Here is a 21965-nt window from a genome sequence, read left to right as displayed (position 1 = left end):
TCCACTTTGTCAAAATTTGGAAATCAAAGTATATTTCTAGTGACCAGGCCGCTCTACAAATCACTCTAGACACCACTCTAGAGACCACTCTAGACTCTAAAGACCACTCTAGAAACTAGACACCACCCTAGACACCACTCTAGAAACTAGACACCACCCTAGACACCACTCTAGACTCTAGACACCACTCTAGACGTCACTCTAGACACCACTCTAGAAGCCAATCTAGACACCACTCTAGACATCACTCTAGACACCACTCTGGACACCACTCTGGACACCACTCTAGACACCACTCTAGACTCTAAAGACCACTCTAGACACCACTCTAGACACAACTCTAGAATATAGACACCACTCTGGACACCACTCTAGACACCACTCTGGACACCACTCTAGACACCACTCTAGATACCACTCTAGACTCTAAAGACCACTCTAGACACCACTCTAGACACAACTCTAGAATATAGACACCACTCTAGACGCCACGCTAGACACCACTCTAGACTCTAGACCACTCTATACACAACTCTAGACTCTAGACACCACTCTAGACATTTCTCTAGACACCACTCTAGACGCCACTCTAGACGCCACTCTAGACACTAAAGACCACACTAGATCTAGACACCACTCTAGACACCAACCTAGACACAACTCTGGACACCACTCTAGACACTTCTCTAGACACCACTCTGGACACCACTCTGGACACCACTCTAGACACCCCCATAATGCCACTCTAGACTCTATAGACCACTCTAGACACCATTCTAGACTCTAGACACCACTCTAGACTCTAAAGACCACTCTAGACGCCACTCTAGACGCCATGCTAGACACCACTCTAGACTCTAAAGACCACTCTAGAAACCATTTTATACTCTAAAGACCACTCTAGAAACCATTTTATACTCTAAAGACCACTCTAGACTCTAGACACAACTCTTGACACCACTCTAGACACAACTTTAGATGACCTTGAATGATGGGTAATCTGATATGACCTGGGATGGCAGGGTAATCTGATATGACCTGGGGTGGCAGGGTAATCTGATATGGCCTGGGGTGGCAGGGTAATCTGATATGGCCTGGGGTGGCAGGGTAATCTGATATGGCCTGGGATGGCAGGGTAATCTGATATGACCTGGGATGGCAGGGTAATCTGATATGGTCTGGGATGGCAGGGTAATTTGATTTGATCTCGGTTTGCAGGGTAATCTGATATGACCTGGGGTGGCAGGGTAATCTGATCCTGGGATGGCAGGGTAATCTGATATGACCTGGGATGGGCAGGGTAATCTGATATGACTCTGGATGGCAGGGTAATCTGATATGGCTGGGGATGGCAGGGTAATTCTGATATGATCTGGGATCGGCAGGGTAATCTGATATGACCTGGGATGGCAGGGTAATCTGATATGATCTGGGATGGCAGGGTAATCTGATATGGCCTGGGGTGGCAGGGTAATCTGATATGATCTGGGGTGGCAGGGTAATCTGATATGACCTGGGATGGCAGGGTAATCTGACATGACCTGGGATGGCAGGGTAATCTGATATGATCTGGGATGGCAGGGTAATCTGATATGACCTGGGATGGCAGGGTAATCTGATATGACCTGGGGTGGCAGGGTAATCTGATATGGCCTGGGGTGGCAGGGTAATCTGATATGGCCTGGGGTGGCAGGGTAATCTGATATGGCCTGGGATGGCAGGGTAATCTGATATGACCTGGGATGGCAGGGTAATCTGATATGGTCTGGGATGGCAGGGTAATTTGATTTGATCTCGGTTTGCAGGGTAATCTGATATGACCTGGGGTGGCAGGGTAATCTGATATGACCTGGGATGGCAGGGTAATCTGATATGACCTGGGATGGCAGGGTAATCTGATATGGTCTGGGATGGCAGGGTAATTTGATTTGATCTCGGTTTGCAGGGTAATCTGATATGACCTGGGGTGGCAGGGTAATCTGATATGATCTGGGATGGCAGGGTAATCTGATATGATCTGGGATGGCAGGGTAATCTGACATGACCTGGGATGGCAGGGTAATCTGATATGACCTGGGATGGCAGGGTAATCTGATATGACCTGGGGTGGCAGGGTAATCTGATATGACCTGGGGTGGCAGGGTAATCTGATATGACCTGGGATGGCAGGGTAATCTGATATGACCTGGGGTGGCAGGGTAATCTGATATGACCTGGGGTGGCAGGGTAATCTGATATGACCTGGGGTGGCAGGGTAATCTGATATGACCTGGGATGGCAGGGTAATCTGATATGATCTGGGATGGCAGGGTAATCTGATATGATCTGGGATGGCAGGGTAATCTGATATGACCTGGGGTGGCAGGGTAATTTGATTTGATCTCGGTTTGCAGGGTAATCTGATATGACCTGGGGTGGCAGGGTAATCTGATATGACCTGGGATGGCAGGGTAATCTGACATGATCTGGGATGGCAGGGTAATCTGATATGACCTGGGATGGCAGGGTAATCTGATATGACCTGGGATGGCAGGGTAATCTGATATGGCCTGGGGTGGCAGGGTAATCTGATATGATCTGGGATGGCAGGGTAATCTGATATGACCTGGGGTGGCAGGGTAATCTGATATGACCTGGGGTGGCAGGGTAATCTGATATGATCTGGGATGGCAGGGTAATCTGATATGGCCTGGGGTGGCAGGGTAATCTGATATGGCCTGGGATGGCAGGGTAATCTGATATGACCTGGGATGGCAGGGTAATCTGATATGATCTGGGGTGGCAGGGTAATCTGATATGACCTGGGATGGCAGGGTAATCTGATATGATCTGGGGTGGCAGGGTAATCTGATATGATCTGGGATGGCAGGGTAATCTGATATGACCTGGGATGGCAGGTGCTCAGGACTGCATATGCATATGTGTGCTTCTTTGGTTGGCCGCCACTTCCCAACACTGTGGGGTTTTGGTTGGCCCACCACTTCCCAACACTGTGGGGTTTTGGTTGGCCCACCACTTCCCAACACTGTGGGGTTTTGGTTGGCCGCCACTTCCCAACTCTGTGGGGTTTTGGTTGGCCACCACTTCCCAACCCTGTGGGGTTTTGGTTGGCCACCACTTCCCAACACTGTGGGGTTTTGGTTGGCCGCCACTTCCCAACACTGTGGGGTTTTGGTTGGCCCACCACTTCCCAACCCTGTGGGGTTTTGGTTGGCCGCCACTTCCCAACACTGTGGGGTTTTGGTTGGCCCACCACTTCCCAACTCTGTGGGGTTTTGGTTGGCCACCACTTCCCAACTCTGTGGGGTTTTGGTTGGCCCACCACTTCCCAACCCTGTGGGGTTTTGGTTGGCCCACCACTTCCCAACCCTGTGGGGTTTTGGTTGGCCCACCACTTCCCAACACTGTGGGGTTTTGGTTGGCCCACCACTTCCCAACACTGTGGGGTTTTGGTTGGCCGCCACTTCCCTGCCTAATTAATTTAGTTCATTCTTCTTAGTTGTTGGGACTTTATTGGCTCTCTCTTGGCATCCACTTTCCAACAGGTGGGCCAGCTCTCTCTTGTTGTCGTTGGACACACACGCACCGCCCTAAATTGAAAATGGACTCTGAAATGACTTCATCGCTGTCGGGCCTTGAATTCATTAATTAAAACCCATTGTTGGAATAATGGAATTTGACGTTCCCAGGAACCAGGCTTGTCCGATGAGTCTAGTGGAAAGACATTCAGCCCCCTTGCAACTTTCTCTCTAAATTAACCAATCATTTAATGGAAAATTGTCTCTTTTTTTGTGTGTCGTTGATTTTTAATTGGCTTGGACGTCTGTCACGTCTAAGTTGTTTCTTAATAGATACATATTAGCTTGTTCTATTTTCCTTTTTTGTTCTTGTCATGTTTGGGTTCATCCTATTTGTTCCATGGTAGAGTCACCGTATTGTGTATTTTGTATTTTATTGTGCTTAGAATACCTAGCTGGTCATGTGTCATACATTTTCCTATTTTCTGTCTTGTATCGCATTGAGCAAAACCAAAATCACATCTTTTCAACCAGGTTTGCTCACTGTGATCATCCTATTTGCCTCATGGTAGTCATTGGATTGTAGATTGAATGGTTATTTTTATTGTATTTGAACTGCTCTACTCTCTCTCTCTCTCTGTCTCTCTCTCTCTCTCTCTCTGTCTATCTCTCTGTCTCTCTCTCTGTATCTCTCTCTCTCTCTCTCTCTCTCTGTCTCTCTCTCTGTCTCTCTCTCTCTCTCTCTCTCTCTCTCTCTCTCTCTCTGTCTCTCTCTCTGTCTCTCTCTCTGTCTCTCTCTGTATCTCTCTCTCTCTCTCTCTGTCTCTCTCTCTCTGTCTCTCTCTCTCTCTATCTCTCTCTCTCTGTCTTTCTCTCTCTCTCTCTGTATCTCTGTATCTCTCTCTCGCTTTCTCTCTGTCTGTATCTCTCTCTCTCTCTTTGTATCTCTCTTTCTTTCTCTCTCTCTCTCTCTCTCTCTCTCTCTCGCGCTCTCTCTCTCACTCTCTCTCTCTCTCTCTCTCTCTCTCTCTCTCTCTCTCTCTGTATCTCTGTATCTCTCTCTCTCTTTCTCTCTCTCTTTGTATCTCTCTATCTCTCCCTCCCTCCCTCCCTCCCTCCCTCCCTCCCTCCCTCCCTCCCTCCCTCCCAGAGAGTTTAGACACGAGCAGAGAGAATTCACACTTCCCGCACAACAGCAGTTCAGTGGCAGCAGCCATCTTAGTACCGTTCATCGCCATGATCATCGCAGGCTTCGCTCTGTACCTCTACAAACACAGGTACCCTATAATACAATATACTAACCCTCTATACCTCTACAAACACAGGTACCCTATGATACAATATACTAACCTATACCTCTACAAACACAGGTACCCTATGATACAATATACTAACCTATACCTCTACAAACACAGGTACCCTATGATACAATATACTAACCCTCTATACCTCTACAAACACAGGTACCCTATGATACAATAATAATAATATAATATATACACTCTCTCTGTCTCTGTCTCTGTCTCTGTCTCTGTCTCTGTCTCTCTGTCTCTCTGTCTCTCTGTCTCTCTGTCTCTCTGTCTCTCTGTCTCTCTCTCTCTCTCTCTCTCTCTCTCTCTCTGTCTCTGTCTCTGTCTCTGTCTCTGTCTCTGTCTCTGTCTCTGTCTCTGTCTCTCTCTCTCTCTCTCTCTCTCTCTCTCTCTCTCTCTCTCTCTCTCTCTCTCTCTCTCTCTCTCTCAGGAGAAGACCTAAGGTACCGTTTAACGGCTACGCAGGCCATGAGAACACTAACGGTAGAGCTACGTTTGAGAACCCCATGTACGACCGGAACATCCAGCCCACCGACATCATGGCCAACGAGACAGAGTTTACAGTCAGCACAGTGTGTACGGCGGTATAGCCACTGCTACCTCCAGAGGTGAGTGTGTGTGTGTGTGTGTGTGTGTGTGTGTGTGTGTGTGTGTGTGTGTGTGTGTGTGTGTGTGTGTGTGTGTGTGTGTGTGTGTGTGTGTGTGTGTGTGTGTGTGTGTGTGTGTGTGTGTGTGTGTGTGTGAGAGTGTGTGTGACCGGCACATTGTGCCCAGTGTGGGAATTCAACCACTGAATATTTAACCTAAAAAAAAAAAAGACCACAGGGTTGATTTGAATTTTTAAATGAGCTCCGTAACCTAGAGACCAACATTGTGTGTGTGCTTTTGTTCCAGTGCAATCCTAACACATCTGACTCATTCCTAGTAAAGTAATCGTTGTTTTTGCCTCTGAATCAGTGTCTGTTCATACTAAACTGACAAGGATCGCAGAGTCAATTGACAGACGCAGTCCTACAGAATACATACACAGTACCAGTCAAAAGTTTGGACATCCCTACTCATTCCAGATGTTTTTTCATTAGTTTTACTATTTTCTACATTGTAGAATAATAGTGAAGACATCAACACTATGAAATAACACACATGGAATCATGTAGTGACCAAAAAAAAAGTGTTCAAATCAAATCAAAATATAGTTTAGATTTTAGATTCTTCAAAGTAGCCACCTTTTGCTTTGATGACAGCATTGCACACTCTTGGAACTCTCTCAACCAGCTTCATGAGGTAGTCACCTGGAATGCGTTTCAATTAACAGGTGTGCCTTGTTAACAGTAAATGTGTGTAATTTCTTTCCTTTTTAATGCGTTTGAGCTTGAATGAGCAGGTGTGTCCAAACTTTGACAGTTGCTGTGTATCCACAAGTGGAGACCGTCCTAACAGGAAGCTACAGGATACAGTACAGGATATATAGTGGAGACCGTCCTAACAGGAAGCTACAGGATACAGTACAGAATATATAGTGGAGACCGTCCTAACAGGACGCTACAGGATACAGTACAGAATATATAGTGGAGACCGTCCTAACAGGAAGCTACAGGATACAGTACAGAATATATAGTGGAGACCGTCCTAACAGGACACTACAGGATACAGTACAGAATATATAGTGGAGACCGTCCTAACAGGAAGCTACAGGATACAGTACAGAATATACAGTGGAGACCGTCCTAACAGGAAGCTACAGGAAACAGTACAGAATATATAGTGGAGACCGTCCTAACAGGAAGCTACAGGATACAGTGCAGAATATATAGTGGAGACCGTCCTAACAGGAAGCTACAGGATACAGTGCAGAATATATAGTGGAGACCGTCCTAACAGGAAGCTACAGGATATATAGTGGAGACCGTCCTAACAGGAAGCTACAGGATACAGTACAGGATATATAGTGGAGACCGTCCTAACAGGAAGCTACAGGATACAGTGAAGAATATATAGTGGAGACCGTCCTAACAGGAAGCTACAGGATACAGTACAGAATATATAGTGAAGACCGTCCTAACAGGAAGCTACAGGATACATTACAGAATATATAGTGGAGACCGTCCTAACAGGAAGCCACAGGATACAGTACAGAATATATAGTGGAGACCGTCCTAACAGGAAGCTACAGGATACAGTGCAGAATATATAGTGGAGACCATCCTAACAGGATGCTACAGGATACAGTACAGGATATATAGTGGAGACCGTCCTAACAGGAAGCTACAGGATATATAGTGGAGACCGTCCTAACAGGAAGCTAAAGGATACAGTACAGGATATATAGTGGAGACCGTCCTAACAGGACACTACAGGATACAGTACAGAATGTATAGTGGAGACCGTCCTAACAGGAAGCTACAGGATACAGTACAGCATATATAGTGGAGACCGTCCTAACAGGAAGCTACAGGATACAGTACAGAATATATAGTGGAGACCGTCCTAACAGGAAGCTACAGGATACAGTACAGAATATATAGTGGAGACTGTCCTAACAGGAAGCTACAGGATACAGTACAGAATATATAATAGCTAGGCCAGGTCTATTAAAATACAGGCCAGGTCTATTATAATACAGGCCAGGTCTATTATTATACAGGCCAGGTCTATTATAATACAGGCCAGGTCTATTATTATACAAGCTAGGTCTACAGGCCAGGTCTTATAATACAGACCAGGTATATTGTAATACAGACCAGGTCTATTATAATACAAGACCAGGTCTATTATAATACAGAACAGGTCTATTATAATACAAGACCAGGTCTATTATAATACAAGACGGGTCTATTATAATACAGGCCAGGTATTATAAATGCAAGCAGAGCAACACGATCGTGTGTCACGTCTCTAACAATGTTTATCTTTTCTCTTCATGTCTCGTCACCACTTTCTCACCATCCTCCTCTTTTATCATCCTACCTGCCTCCTCTATGTATTCCTCGTCTCTCTGTCTCTGTCTCTGTCTCTGTCTCTCTCTCTGTCTCTCTCTCTCTCTCTGTCTCTGTCGCTCTCTCTGTCTCTCTCTCTCTCTCTCTGTCTCTCTCTGTCTCTCTGTCTCTGTCTCTGTCTCTGTCTCTCTCTATGTCTCTCTGTCTGTCTCTCTCTCTGTCTCTGTCTCTCTCTCTCTCTCTCTCTCTCTCTGTCTCTGTCTCTCTCTCTGTGTCTGTCGCTCTCTCTGTCTCTCTCTCTCTCTCTCTGTCTCTCTGTCTCTCTGTCTCTGTCTCTGTCTCTGTCTCTGTCTCTCTCTCGCTCTCTCTCTCTCTCTCTCTCTCTCTCTGTCTCTCTCTCTCTCTCACTCTCTGTCGCTCTCTCTGTCTCTCTCTCTGTCTCTCTCTCTCTCTCTCCCTGTCTGTCTCTCTCTCTCTCTATCTCTTTGTTTCTGTCTCTCTCTCTCTCTCTCTCTCTCTCTCTCTCTCTCTCTCTCCATCTTCTTCCTCCTGCCATGTCTCCCATCACCCACCGCGCAGGCAGAGGAAGGCAGGAGACCCACCCATGCCTGAGCCCCCTTTTACAAGAGAGACCACACCCTCATCTAACTGGCCAGAGGGAAAGGAGATGCTTTTATACTGACTACAATACATTTGAGACATTTAAAGAGAAGAAAATAATGTTTATGAAAACAGACAAGGGGACGATGGCCACAGCGGAGTGGTTGACTTTTCCCTTGTTACTTTCATTCTCTGAGGAATATATGCTACTGTCTGCCTGGGCAGAAAGGTGGAACTACGCTGTGGAAATGATCCTAGATGAACGTCTATGTATTGTTCTTCAAAAACACAAAAAGGGAATTTTTACGGTCAACTTTCAGCAGAGATATTGACGTGTAGCAGCTGATACACAGGTGGCTTTGAGAGGAGAAGAACCAGTCGGTGTAAACAGCTTGCTGTGTAGCGAACAAAACCTGGCAAGGACCTTTTCCAACTGGACCTAGCTGGATCTAACGGGATCTAACTGGATCTAACGGGATCTAACTGGATCTAACTGGATCTAACTGGATCTAACTGGACCTAAAGGGACCTAACGGGACCTAACGGGACCTAACGGGATCTAACGGGATCTAACGGGATCTAACGGGACCTAACGGGATCTAACGGGATCTTAGTGGATCTAACTGGATCTAACGGGACCTAACAGGATCTAACGGGATCTAACTGGACCTAGCTGGATCTAACTGGATCTAACTGGACCTAACAGGATCTAACTGGACCTAACGGGATCTAACGGGAACTATGCGTCATGAGAAAGGCACTCTGGACTGCTTGTTTTCTTGGATATCAGACCAATACTTAATAATTAGGCCCCATTTTCTTCCTGGACTCCGGAAGTTTCCTCTGAGGCGTTGACACACTGTGGCTGCAGATTAAAGGGGGATGCGAATATCAGTATTGCTTTTTACTCTCTTCCTGTTTTATCAAGAGGAGATTCTGCTTGCTAAGGCCACGATATCTGGAGTAGAGGTTAAGCGTTAGCTCAGGAAGGCTGCTGGGAAAGCAATTATTGAGGATGTAGTGTCTGTGTGTGTGTGCGTGCGTGCATGCGTGCGTGCAGGTTAATTTGGCTACATCAGCAATCAAAAGCATACCTCTTGTTTTTTTGACACCAATAAATCAAACATAGTCTTTTATGAACAAGTTGTGCTAGATTCCACAGATCACTATGGATAATATCTCTGACGATGACTCTACAACACAGATCACTGTGGATAATATCTCTGATGATGACTCTAGAACACAGATCACTATGGGTAACAGCTCTGACGGTGACTCTAGAACACAGATCACTATGGGTAACAGCTCTGACGATGACTCTAGAACACAGATCACTGTGGATAACATCTCTGACGATGACTCTAGAACACAGATCACTGTGGATAATATCTCTGATGATGACTCTAGAACACAGATCACTATGGGTAACAGCTCTGACGATGACTCTAGAACACAGATCACTGTGGATAATATCTCTGATGATGACTCTACAACACAGAGTGGTTTCTACACCAGACAGACTGCTACTGTAATTACAGAGTGGTTTCTACACCAGACAGATAGACTACTACTGTAATTACAGAGTGGTTTCTACACCAGACAGACTCCTACTGTAATTACAGAGTGGTTTCTACACCAGACAGACAGACTGCTACTGTAATTACAGAGTCATTTCTACACCAGACAGACTGACTACTACTGTAATTACAGAGTGGTTTCTACACCAGACAGACAGACTGCTACTGTAATTACAGAGTGGTTTCTACACCAGACAGACAGACTGCTACTGTAATTACAGAGTGGTTTCTACACCAGACAGACAGACAGACTCCTAATGTAATTACAGAGTGGTTTCTACACCAGACAGACTGCTACTGTAATTACAGAGTGGTTTCTACACCAGACAGACAGACAGACTCCTACTGTAATTACAGAGTGGTTTCTACACCAGACAGACAGACAGACTCCTACTGTAATTACAGAGTGGTTTCTACACCAGACAGACAGACTCCTACTGTAATTACAGAGTGGTTTCTACACCAGACAGACAGACTCCTACTGTAATTACAGAGTGATTTCTACACCAGACAGACAGACTCCTACTGTAATTACAGAGTCATTTCTACACCAGACAGACAGACTGTTACTGTAATTACAGAGTGGTTTCTACACCAGACAGACTGCTACTGTAATTACAGAGTGGTTTCTACACCAGACAGACAGACTCCTACTGTAATTACAGAGTGGTTTCTACACCAGACAGACAGACTCCTACTGTAATTACAGAGTGGTTTCTACACCAGACAGACTCCTACTGTAATTACAGAGTGGTTTCTACACCAGACAGACAGACTGCTACTGTAATTACAGAGTGGTTTCTACACCAGACAGACAGACTGCTACTGTAATTACAGAGTGGTTTCTACACCAGACAGACTCCTACTGTAATTACAGAGTGGTTTCTACACCAGACAGACAGACTGCTACTGTAATTACAGAGTGGTTTCTACACCAGACAGACTGCTACTGTAATTACAGAGATGGTTCTACACCAGACAGACTCCTACTGTAATTACAGAGTGGTTTCTACACCAGACAGACAGACTGCTACTGTAATTACAGAGTGGTTTCTACACCAGACAGACAGACAGACTCCTAATGTAATTACAGAGTGGTTTCTACACCAGACAGACAGACAGACTCCTACTGTAATTACAGAGTGGTTTCTACACCAGACAGACTCCTACTGTAATTACAGAGTGGTTTCTACACCAGACAGACAGACTGCTACTGTAATTACAGAGTGGTTTCTACACCAGACAGACAGACTGCTACTGTAATTACAGAGTGGTTTCTACACCAGACAGACTCCTACTGTAATTACAGAGTGGTTTCTACACCAGACAGACAGACTGCTACTGTAATTACAGAGTGGTTTCTACACCAGACAGACTGCTACTGTAATTACAGAGATGGTTCTACACCAGACAGACTCCTACTGTAATTACAGAGTGGTTTCTACACCAGACAGACAGACTGCTACTGTAATTACAGAGTGGTTTCTACACCAGACAGACAGACAGACTCCTAATGTAATTACAGAGTGGTTTCTACACCAGACAGACAGACAGACTCCTAATGTAATTACAGAGTGGTTTCTACACCAGACAGACAGACTCCTACTGTAATTACAGAGTGGTTTCTACACCAGACAGACTTCTACTGTAATTACAGAGTGGTTTCTACACCAGACAGACAGACTGCTACTGTAATTACAGAGTGGTTTCTACACCAGACAGACAGACTCCTACTGTAATTACAGAGTGGTTTCTACACCAGACAGACAGACTCCTACTGTAATTACAGAGTGGTTTCTACACCAGACAGACTGCTACTGTAATTACAGAGATGGTTCTACACCAGACAGACAGAATCCTACTGTAATTACAGAGTGGTTTCTACACCAGACAGACAGACTGCTACTATAATGAGAGAGTGTTTTGTAACCTTCGAAACCACCTCTCAAGGCCCTGAACCAACTCTACATGGACATACTAAAACAAAAACACATGTTCTGAAAGGACTCTGGTTGTGTTACAGTCTGTTCTCTCTGTGGGCCAGTCACTTTGCTCACGTCAACCCAGATCTGTCAGTAGAAAGGTAGAAATGAAGCGTCTGATCCATCAATGTAGCGAGGGGCCACACGACGTGTTTCCATGGAGACTCATGGTGCTAGGAACCACCTGTGTTTTTTTTTCCAGTGTTCCAGAACCGAAGCAACATGTCGCACAGAACAGAACATCAATGCTGCATTGACCAACAGATGATGTCATGTCACACGGTGTTCTTCTGCTACAGCAAAGTCTCCTCCTGGTCGTCACTCTCTCTAGGACTGAGCTGCAGAGACGGTATAGGAACTGGCAATGACTCACCAGTCACCAGGCTTGCTGATAGAAGCAAGAATAATGACTACTCAACTGGTCAATCTGTACTATTAATGAACCTGGAGGCTAGGACATGGGCAATGAACCTGGAGGCTAGGACATGGTCAATGAACCTGAAGGCTAGGACATGGTCAATGAACCTGGAGGCTAGGACCTGGAGCCTAGGACATGATCAATGAACCTGGACGCTAGGACATGGTCAATGAACCTGGAGGCTAGGACCTGGAGGCTAGGACATGATCAATGAACCTGGACGCTAGGACATGGTCAATGAACCTGGAGGCTAGGACATGGTCAATTAACCTGGAGGCTAGGACATGGTCAATGAACCTTGAGGCTAGGACATGGTCAATGAACCTGGACGCTAGGACATGGTCAATGAACCTGGACGCTAGGACATGGTCAATGAACCTGGAGGCTAGGACATGGTCAATGAACCTGGAGGCTAGGACCTGGAGGCTAGAGTCTAGGCCCACTCACTATCTGGACTAGTCACCTTCTGCTCTGTTTGTCTACTCTCCTCTTCAAGAATCTCAACTCATCTGTATACAACTAAGGAAACAAATCCATCCACTGCTTGACAAAGGTTTTCCCTTCCCTTGGATGTTAAGACATAACCTGTCACACATCACATCACCACAGGTACTCTTCAGTAAGCTCCTAACATCTCTTGAAACGTTATCACATTGCTCTATTTTTTCCCTCGGCTCATCATGAGAACGTCGCTGAAGGCTCATCATAGCTTTGACAGCAGGGGTATTGGTGGCTTTGCAATTACTCGTGTCTAGCTTCAATTGGAAATGATTAAGCAGATCATAGCAAAACAGTGTTTACGCTCCGATCCCCGGCTCCCGCATCATAATCTCCCAATTATCAGGGAAGGTTCGGCAAAGACAAGCAGCTGGGATATCGGCAGGCGGGGACAGACGGGGAGACGACACCCGCTTAACTTTTCAACGTTTCAGACGTAAACATCAGCAGAAAAAGACTGTGACGGGAACAGGAACAGGAACAGGAAAGGGAGGGTTGAGAGTAAAGGGAGCGTGAAGGAACAGGAACAGGAACAGGAAAGGGAGGGTTGAGAGTAAAGGGAGCGTGAGAGTGAATAACATCTCGTGATGTGAGTCAAGATGTCAGGAAGAAGAAGGATTATCCGATCAGTGACACTGTGACATGTATTCCTACTAGGGAGGAAGATGGAATATGGGACTGTGGTTAAATTGGTATAGTGTCTGTATGTCCCCTTTGAAGACCCTGTCCAGAGATCAGGGCCTCGTTTCCCAGTTGCAAAATTATTTAAGCATTACGATCAGGACCTGAAACTAACTTTTAGCCACTCTGATTTTTTTTACCAGCCAAAATATTTGTTCACTATAAAACTAAAAACAAACCGGTTGAGCATGCTTTGTAATGTTTCTAAAAGAATAAATGTCTCAGTAGTAAGAAGTCGTATTTTGCTCAATGTTATTTCATTTTTTTTGTGACCTGAGTCTTTTAATCAAAAATATCACAGCTGAGATTAAAATGTTCGGCTGCCCCCTTTAAGGGCAGGAGGTTACCCTGGCAACCAGGGCACTCAAGCTGCTAGCTCTAGTCCTGTCTGTTACGTAGAGAATCTGATTAGTAGCCATCGTGTCTTCGCTAGCAGTTGAAGAAAACTCAAACATTTAAAAACAATTTAGCCTTTGAAAAAAATGAAATGTAATTGTTGTTTGAGGTGAGATATTATAGGAGTATTATTATTATAGGATTATTATAATAATTATTTTAGGATTATTAGTATAGAATATTCTAGGATTATCATTATAGGATATCATAGGATTATTATTATTATAGGATTATTATTATAGGATCATTATTATTATAGGATTATTATATGATTATTATTATTATTATTATTATTATTATAGGATTATTATTATTATTATTATAGGATTATTATTATTATTATTATAGGATTATTATTATTATTATTATATGATTATTATTATTATTACTATAGGATTATTATTATTATAGGAGGACCGTTATTATTATATGATTATTATTATTATTATTATTATTATTATTATTATATGATTATTATTATTATTATTATTATTATTATTATTATTATTATATGATTATTATTATTGTTATTATTATTATAGGATTATTATATGATTATTATTATTATTATTATTATTACTATAGGATTATTATTATTATTACTATAGGATTATTATTATTATTATTATAGGATTATTATTATTATTATTATATGATTATTATTATTATTACTATAGGATTATTATTATTATTATTATAGGATTATTATTATTATTATTATAGGATTATTATTATTATTATTATAGGAATATTATTATTATTATTATAGGATTATTATTATTATTATTATAGGATTATTATTATTATTATTATAGGATTATTATTATTATTATTATAGGATTATTATTATTATTATTATAGGATTATTATTATTATTATTATAGGATTATTATTATTATTATTATAGGAATATTATTATTATTATTATTATTATTATAGGATTATTATTATTATTATTATTATTATTATTATTATTATTATTATTATAGGATTATTATTATTATAGGATTATTATTGGTATATGATTATTATAGGTTTTTTATTATAGGATTATTATTATAGGATATATTATTCTATGATATTATTGGATTATTATGTTATTCTAGGATTATTATTCTGGGATTATTCATTTAGGATGTTATAGAATCATTATAATAGTTATTTTTATTGCTCTAGCATTATTATTGTAAGATATTATAGGATATGTAGCTAGTTCTTTGTGTCCGCTATCTGCTATGAAACAAAATGATAGAAACATTTTGAAAGCAGCTATTGAGGCTCATACTAACTTTTAACTTTACTTTGATTTGTAAATGCAAGTTAAATGATTGCACTGTAGAGTCCTGACCACCCGCCAACGTGCCTGGTGAGAGAGACATCTTACCTGCCAATTATGCCCCAAAACAATCTCCTTGCGTTTGCAGGTGTCGGATGTTAAATGTACGGCCCTCGTGATGATGACCGAACCAGATCCATTTGTCTGATGGATCCCAACCAGATCCATTTGTTATTTACCAGACAACTTTTTTTTTTAAAGTGTTTCCCAAACCAGGACGTAGAGAGAATGTATATGTTCACGTTAGGATTATTCCACAATTGTGACGACGGATTAGCTCCTCAAACAAAAAGGACTTTACCACTTATGGCTGCAAGTATTATGGGTTATTACGTTTACCCCCATTGGCTGATAAATGACATCACCGACCACGTGATGTTGCACATCATTAAACATTAAAATGGAAACGTTTGAAACATAATTTAGTGAACTTTGATCTGAATTCTGCCCAGACACACAGAATAAATATTAAAAATCTATGTTCAGGATAATTCTATGTGTAGGATAATTCTATGTTTAGGATAATTCTATGTTTAGGATAATTCTATGTATAGGATAATTCTACGTTTAGGATAAATCTATGTTTAGGATAATTCTATGTTTAGGATAATTCTATGTTTAGGATAATTCTATGTGTAGGATAATTCTATGTTTAGGATAATTCTATGTTCAGGATAATTCTATGTATAGGATAATTCTATGTTCAGGATAATTCTATGTTCAGGATAATTCTACGTTTAGGATAATTCTATGTTCAGGATAATTCTATGTTCAGGATAATTCTACGTTTAGGATAATTCTATGTATAGGATAATTCTATGTATAGGATAATTCTATGTTCAGGATAATTCTATGTTCAGGATAATTCTACGTTTAGGATAATTCTATGTTTAGGATAATTCTATGTATAGGATAATTCTATGTATAGGATAATTCTATGTTCAGGATAATTCTATGTTCAGGATAATTCTATGTTCAGGATAATTCTATGTTTAGGATAATTCTATGTATAGGATAATTCTATGTATAGGATAATTCTATGTATAGGATAATTCTATGTTCAGGATAATTCTATGTTCAGGATAATTCTATGTTTAGGATAATTCTATGTTTAGGATAATTCTATGTATAGGATAATTCTATGTATAGGATAATTCTATGTATAGGATAATTCTATGTATAGGATAATTCTATGTGGAGATATTCAGGGCAAAAAAAAAGCATCTAACCATGATGCACTTTGGCTGCTTTAAGAACCATCTAGATGACTCGTAGATGTTCCACTTTTTTTTTTAAACGGGGGACGCGTTACTAACGAAAGGCTCTGGGGAAACACCTTGGCTACTTAAAATACATCGTCAGGTTCTAACGATGATTTTTAACGCTAGGAAGGCTCTGGGAAACGAGGCTCCGCTTTAAAAAAGCTCTCTGTACAGTTTGTCCTCTCCTTTATCCTGTAGAAGTAGCCACTGTGGACGTTTCGGAGGGAGCAAATGCTGCTTGAGTTACAACTGTGGCATATTGTGATCATTACATACAATGTTCTTCCATTTCATCCAACTCATCAAGTATTCATATCATCCAGCCATCATTAACCACGGGGATTGAGCCATCATTAACCACGGGGATTGAGCCATCATTAACCACGGGGATTGAGCCATCATTAACCACGGGGATTGAGCCATCATTAACCTGTCTAGGCTGAGGGTGCCGCTAGCGGCACTCCCCCCCCACCCCCACTGAAAAGGCAGAGCCGCGAAATTCAAAAAAAATATTTTTTAAAAATATTTAACTTTCACACATAAAAGTCCAATACAGCTAATGAAAGACACAGATCTTGTGAATCCAGCCAACATGTCCGATTTTTTAAATGTTTTACAGGGAAGACACAATATGTAAAGATGTACATCTATTACCTAAAAACACATTAGCATAATCCACCATATTTTATTTGTCCACCAACACCAGTAGCTATCACCAATTCGGCTAAACTAAGATATTTATAGCCCCTAACCAACAAAAAAACTCATTAGATGACAGTCTGATAACATATTTATGGTATGGGATAGGTTTTGTTAGAAAAATGTGCATATTTCAGGTAGATGGCATAGGTTACAATTGCACCCACCGTCACAAATGGACTAGAATAACTACATAGAGCAACGTGTTTACCTACTTACTAATCATCAAACATTTCGTAAAAATACACAGCATACACTAATCGAAAGACACAGATCCTGTGAATACAGACAATATTTCAGATTTTCTAAGTGTCTTACAGCGAAAACACAATAAATCGTTATATTAGCATAGCACAGGTGCAAACATTACCCCAGCATTAATTCTAGCCAAAGTGAGCGATAACGTCAACATCGCCAAAATATATTATTTTTTTCACTAACCTTCTCAGAATTCTTCAGATGACACCCCTGTAACATCACATTACAACATGCATATACAGTTTGTTCGAAAATGTGCATATATAGCCACCAAAATCATGGTTAGACAATGGGGAAAGTAGCCCAGCTGGTGAGAAAATGTCCGTGCGCCATATTAGACAGTGATCTACTCTTATACATAAATACTCATAAACGTGACTAAAAAATATAGGGTGGACATCGATTGATAGACAATTTAATTCTTAATACAATCGCGGAATTACATTTTTTAAATTATCCTTACTTTTCAATACAGTTTGCGCCAAGCGAAGCTACGTCAAAAAACATGGCGTCCTAAGCCACTAACATTTTTCGACAGAAACACGATTTATCATAATAAAAATGTCCTACTTTGAGCTGTTCTTCCATCAGTATCTTGGGCAAAGGATCCTTTCTTGGGTCTAATCGTCTTTTGGTGGAAAGCTGTCCTCTTGCCATGTGGAAATGCCAACTGCGTTCAGCATGAACTGGAAGCGTGCCCGGCGATTCACAGCGTTTCAGAAATAAATGTCCCAATATCGCACTAAAGGGATATAAATTGCTATAAAACGCTTTAAATTAACTACCTTATGATGTTTTTAACTCCTATAACGAGTCTTAACATGACCGGAGAAAGATTACTCCCAACACTAATGCTTGGAACAGGTGCGTGTCGGTGTCCCCCACGCGCGTGACGCACCAATAAAAGAGTTGCTAGCTACAGGGTTTTTTAATTTATAGTGCCTGTGAACGCGCAATCGACCCCATTCAAATCGTCATCACGTAAAGGCATCCAGGGGAAGACGTAAGCAGTGTCCGTATACTCATAGCAATAACAGTGCCCTTTTAACTGACGCCAGATCAGGGGCCAAAATTTCTGAAATCTGACTCCATGTCAGGGAAATTGCTGTAGAATGGGTTCTGTTCCACTTAGAGACAAAATTTCAACTCCTATAGAAACTATAGACTGTTTTCTATCCAATAATAATAATAATATGCATATTGTACGATCAAGAATTTTGTGGGAAGCCGTTTCAAAAATTACACGATTAGCATAAATAGTGACAACAGCGCCCCCAGCCTCAACAGGTTAACCACGGGGATTGAGCTATTATGACGTGAGATTTAGAAGCTAGATTGAGACCAAGATGTGTATCCCTTTATGAATTTTACTATCATATTGTAGAACTGATCAGCCCTGAATATTGTTGGACATCCCTTCGTTTACCCATGATACCCTACAGGTCTTGATCTAAGTCACCCAGAATTGATGAGACAGATAGGAACTTTACATTCCAGTCAGGTACAGCCAAGCAACGGTAACAGCCTAAATCAGTCACATCGCTAACATCAGTTTTCCGATTAAGATTTAAAAAATCACCTATATTATTCAGTTTAGAGAAAGAAAAAAATGTATACAAAATAAAAATGGTAATCCTTTGAAACCAATGAGTTTATTGTTCTGCCAATCTGGTTCCACCCTGACTTCGTAATTGCTTTTACCAATGGTATTACTGTTTTGAATCGGTAGTTAATCTCTGCAGTGTGAATACTGTCCCGTTCCTTATTGTGAGTTGATGGAAACGGAAAAGATTGAATTTTATCTAGTGATTTCATGGGCTGAGCAACGATGGTGTAGTCACATTACCTTCAATATATTGGCGTTTACTTCCTGTAGCCGTGCTGCTGCGGTTTCCTGTCCTTTCATTGTCAATCACCCAAAGTGGCGTAAGAGAGGAGTAGATTGTATCAGCATCTTCCATTTGGTATCTCCTCATAAACAATTATCTGAGACCCCTATACACTGAAACAAACAAACACACACACACACACACACACACACACACACACACACACACACACACACACACACACACACACACACACACACACACACACACACACACACACACACACACAAATGCATGCACGCACAAACACATGAACTCAAAAACACACACACAGACACACCTTTCCCATGGCAACATACAGCCCATATTTAGTATTCACATCATGGCTCGTTGCCTCAGGTTTAACATACCAGCTGATAAGATGACCTAATATGGAGGGACAGACTGCCATCTCTCTGGAGAAGGTTTAGGTCTAGGCTGATTTGACAGAATGCCATCTCTCTGGAGAAGGTTTAGGTCTAGGCTGATTTGACAGAATGCCATCTCTCTGGAGAAGGTTTAGGTCTAGGCTGATTTGACAGAATGCCATCTCTCTGGAGAAGGTTTAGGTCTAGGCTGATTTGACAGAATGCCATCTCTCTGGAGAAGGTTTAGGTCTAGGCTGATTTGACAGAATGCCATCTCTCTGGAGAAGGTTTAGGTCTAGGCTGATTTGACAGAATGCCATCTCTCTGGAGAAGGTTTAGGTCTAGGCTGATTTGACAGAATGCCATCTCTCTGGAGAAGGTTTAGGTCTAGGCTGATTTGACAGACATCCGTCTCTCTGGAGAAGGTTTAGGTCTAGGCTGATTTGACAGACTGCCATCTCTTGGGAGGAAGCTTCGGTGTAGGCTGATTTGTTCTATGTTTAGATAATTGTCTTTGAGTCACCGACAGTTTACGTCACAGACAGCACTGAGATATTGCAAAGTAGGCCTGCGTGTCTAGCCCTTCTATCTAGACAATCCTACCCATAAGGGCTCTCTGCGGGTTTTGAAATGAAATACAGTCTATTTTTTGGTTAAAACCAAAACCATTTCTGGGCTCCACTACTTGAGATTGCTTACAAGGCTCCTCTGTTGTTATCGATTTGAGATTGGTAACAAGCACTTTCAGCTGATTCCAGTGCTTTTCTATAGCCCATCTGATTCCAGTGCTTTGCTATAGCCCACCTGATTTCAGTGCTTTGCCGTGACCCACCTGATTCCAGTGATGTTCCATGACCCACCTGATTCCAGTGCTTTGCCATGACCCACCTGATTCCAGTGCTTTGCCATGACCCACCTGATTCCAGTGCTTTGCCATGACCCACCTGATTCCAGTGATTTGCCATAACCCACCCGATTCCAGTGATTTGCCATGACCCACCTGATTTCAGTGACCCACCTGAAACTGATATAAACCAGCAGCACAGGTGGCCTCTATATTTATATTAGCAGAGGAGGGGAGGAGAGGAGGAAAGGAGGGGAGGAGAGGAGGGGAGGAGAGGAAGAGAGGAGAGGAGGATTCCAAAACTTCGTTACACCTTTTGTCTTTTTCTAGCAGCGTTGAGCGTCAGAACGGCTTTCAGACACTAACGACCCACTGCCAAGCAAGCCGAGCGACGGGAGAGAATATAGAACCCTCTGGTGTTCCCTTCTGTGAGTTTGAGTTGAGCCTTTGTGTCTCATTGAGCCCGAGAGAGACACAGAAATACACACTCACACACCTACAGACTGAGATCTATTAGTTTTTGATCCTTCAGGCTCGTTAGGCTCCTCTCTGTCTCTCAGTCTCCTGCTAGACGAGCTGTGTACTCATTATCTGTGTGTGTGTGTGTGTGTGTGTGTGTGTGTGTGTGTGTGTGTGTGTGTGTGTGTGTGTGTGTGTGTGTGTGTGTGTGTGTGCGTGTGCGTGTGTTTGGTGTGTGTGTGTTTGGTGTGTGTGTGTTTGGTGTACATGCGTGTGTGTGTGTGTGTGTGTGTGTGTGTGTGTGTGTGTGTGTGTGTGTGTGTGTGTGTGTGTGTGTGTGTGTGTGTGTGTGTGTGTGTGTGTGTGGTGTGTGTGTGTGTGTGTGTGTGTGTGTGTGTGTGTGTGTGTGTGTGTGTGTTAACTAGAGAACAGCTCCTTGGGTGACCAACAGTATATTGTTTTTATGAGCAGAAATCCACAGGAAGGTGTTTTTATTCAACCAAAGATAGAATACGACCCACATTCACCTGATAATACAGATATATATCCAGTTATATATATGTTATACAGTTTATATATGTTATATCAGCCTTCTACTCTATTAGTTATTTCAACTGGAGAGTTTCTGTGAAGATGGATGTAGGTAATATGATATAAAAATGACGTATTGGAGGCTAGAAGAGTTCACTCTTCATCATTTTTGACTTGCAAGGTCTCCATTTTAGTCTCAGTTGTGCTGCTGGTCGAAAAAGTTTCACAAAAAAAGTTAAATAAAACATTTTGTTCAGAGTGAGATTAAAGGTGACCGAAATAGGGGGGAGAGGAGGAGAGAGGTAATAGTAGAGACGATAGAAAGAAGGATAATAGTAGAGAGGATATAGAGAGATAACAGAGGAGCCTTCTACTCCCATGACAAGATATCCAATGGTTTACTCTGCTCCTCCCCTATCAACAT

The 21965-nt window shown here is 42.1% G+C and overlaps 1 protein-coding gene and 1 long non-coding RNA gene across 2 annotated transcripts in view; both read left to right on the top strand.

Moving 5' to 3' along the window:
- The window catches only part of LOC129820402 (CUB and sushi domain-containing protein 2-like), a 4643-nt gene extending 3462 nt beyond the window's left edge, over window positions 1–1181 (top strand). The window contains exon 3 of the mRNA XM_055877474.1: window positions 1–1181. This exon is cut by the window's left edge and continues 887 nt beyond it. The gene's annotated coding sequence lies outside the window, so the exon portion shown is untranslated.
- Window positions 1182–4673: 3492 nt separating this feature from the next.
- LOC129820313 (uncharacterized) lies at window positions 4674–13754 on the top strand. The gene is made up of 3 exons (XR_008754189.1): window positions 4674–4795; window positions 5259–5436; window positions 8344–13754. It is a non-coding gene; the product is annotated as an uncharacterized LOC129820313 (long non-coding RNA).
- The last annotated feature ends 8211 nt before the right edge of the window (window positions 13755–21965 follow it).

This window comes from Salvelinus fontinalis, chromosome 22 (genome assembly GCF_029448725.1).
Source record: "Salvelinus fontinalis isolate EN_2023a chromosome 22, ASM2944872v1, whole genome shotgun sequence".
Lineage (NCBI taxonomy): Eukaryota > Metazoa > Chordata > Actinopteri > Salmoniformes > Salmonidae > Salvelinus > Salvelinus fontinalis.
The sequence above is the reverse complement of the archived record's forward strand: the minus strand, read 5'-3'. Positions and strand labels throughout refer to the sequence as shown.